The 2,500-nt window shown below is 36.4% G+C and overlaps 1 protein-coding gene across 1 annotated transcript in view; it reads left to right on the forward strand.

Moving 5' to 3' along the window:
• Nucleotides 1-2,500, forward strand: part of LOC125040485 (protein phosphatase 1F-like) — a 215,043-nt gene that overhangs the window by 117,358 nt on the left and 95,185 nt on the right. The gene's annotated exons all lie outside the window — the stretch shown is intronic.

The following is a 2,500-nucleotide window of genomic DNA, read 5'->3' on the forward strand; positions in this document are numbered from 1 at the left end:
ATATCTATATACAATTCATATATTGTGTTCACATCACCTTTTTGCATGTAAGATCAGCTTTTATGAAATGTTTGGTAGGAATCCTTTAAAAAAAAATATGAAGCAATAATAACTATCATTTATTTAAAACTGTGATCCCATTAAGTTTTGTGAAGAGTTCAGGACTCCTGACCATAAGCTATGACCTGTTCCCATAAATCTTTGGCTCTTTTAGGGTGATTGTAGTAAGGACATACTAAGACAGGCAAAGGCTTCCTGAAGGACAGTCATAAAGAAAGCACATACTATGATATAAACCTGAAAGAGGCAATAAATTACTATAGTTTACACCCTAAATTTTTGGTATTGGTTGATATGCAAAGGGTAAAGACAATTTTTAAAGATGATAATTTAATTCACTAGTTGAGAAACAACAAAGAGTTTGAGATAAGTGTAGATGGAGTGCAGAGATACCTTGGATATGGCTGTTTTTAGCCATTAAGAGTTTTAGCCATAGGTATGTGAAGTTTTAAGATAGTGAGTGATATATATTTATATATAATTGATGTTATAAGAAATAGGGAAGGAATATATTTTTCATCTCTCTCTCTCTCTCTCTCTCTCTCTCTCTCTCTCTCTCTCTCTCTCTCTCTCTCTCTCTCTCTCTCTCTCTCTCTCTCTCTCTCTCTCTCTCTCTTTCTCTTTCTCTCTTTCTCTCTCTCTCTCTCTCTCTCTCTCTCGCTCTCTCGCTTTCTCTCTCTCTCTCTCTCTCGCTTTCTCTCTCTCTCTCTCTCTCTCTCTCTCTCTTCTCTCTCTCTCTCTCTCTCTCTCTCTCTCTCTCTCTCTCTCTCTCTCTCTCTCTCTCTCTCTCTCTCTCTCTTCTCTCTCTCTCTCTCTCTCTCTCTCTCTCTCTCTCTCTCTCTCTCTCTCTCTCTCTCTCTCTCTCTCTCTCTCTCTTCTCTCTCTCTCTCTCTCTCTCTCTCTCTCTCTCTCTCTCTCTCTCTCTCTCTCTCTCTCTCTCTCTCTCTCTCTCTCTCTCTCTCTCTCTCTCTCTCTCTCTCTCTCTCTCTCTCTCTCTCTCTCTCTCTCTCTCTCTCTCTCTCTCTCTCTCTCTCTCTCTTCTCTCTTTCTCTCTCTCTCTCTCTCTTCTCTTTCTCTCTCTCTCTCTTTCTCTTTCTCTTTCTCTCTCTTTCTCTTTCTCTTTCTCTTTCTCTCTCTTTCTCTCTCTCTCTCTCTCTCTCTCTCTCTCTCTCTCTCTCTCTCTCTCTCTCTCTCTCTCTCTCTCTCTCTCTCTCTCTCTCTCTCTCTCTCTCTTTCTTCCTCTCCCCCCCCCCCCCCTCCCTTCCCTCCTTGTATGGATGGCATCTGTACATGCTGTGACAAGGGGTGGACTGAATGCTGGATTACACCTGTCCCTGCTGTTACTGTGTGCTATATATTGGCATAACTCTATAGTTTTCTAATTTTATCTTGTAGTGTAACCTAGCTATTAACAGTCTGTCAGTATAGATACATATTGAAGAGCAGTAGCTCACTCATTCTTATTATCCCAAAAAGTACTGTTTCTAAAGAAAAATTGTGTATCAATTGTTATTATAAATGGTATAGTATATATAAGAAAATGAAGGTTGTAGTTCTTAAACTTCAGAAAGTAACAGAACAGTGTTTGGAGCTGGTTTGAGCTGGATTTGTAAGAATTAGGCTGTGTAGTCGTAAGCTATTCATTAAGGGATTAGATTAAAACCTTTCTCCTCTATGTTGAATATTTTTCATTGTAATTTTGTAAAGCTCAAAACTGAAAAGTATATACTGTGTGCATAACATTTAGATTTGGTACAATATAGGTTTAGAAACTGAATTTTTCTTTTAACATCCTTGAGATTGTCATTGTGGTAGTTGACAGACAATAAATATTTATTCAAGAGAACGTATAACCCACTGACACTGGATAAGTGCAATGCAGTTGTATTGTGAATTTGGTTACACAAAGTTGGCTCCACAGGTGCTTAGTTACTAAGGAACCTGTTAGAAGGTCTACCTAATTTCACCAGTTATCCTCATTCCTTGAATTTTTGAGAAATATGGTTTTCTTATGCTATTTATATCATTACCGTTAATATTTTTTTATTACTACTGATGTTGGGGTTACTGTAATGTTATTACAGCAATAAGAAATTAAGAATAAAAATCTTTCTGAAAATCAAGGAAATTAATAAACAAGTGAGATCAATTATTACTATTAATTGACTCCTTGGTGACTAAGCCATTGTGAAGTTATCTATGTTTAAGCAAAATTAGTAAGCTAAAATCACAAAGGACATGGCATGTTTGACAATGCCATCCTGACTTCAAATGGTTAAAGATGTTTGTTTGATATAAATTTTGGGGTAATTAATTACCTTTAAATATTTCTTTTTGAGAGAGAAAAGCTTTTAAGCAACATATTATTTGTCTCATGCTATTCATTGAAAAGTAAATAAACACTGCTTCCTATTTAGTTCTATTGACTTAATTTTTTTTT

The sequence above is a fragment of the Penaeus chinensis genome, chromosome 3, assembly GCF_019202785.1.
Source record: "Penaeus chinensis breed Huanghai No. 1 chromosome 3, ASM1920278v2, whole genome shotgun sequence".
In the NCBI taxonomy this organism is placed as follows: Eukaryota; Metazoa; Arthropoda; class Malacostraca; order Decapoda; family Penaeidae; genus Penaeus; species Penaeus chinensis.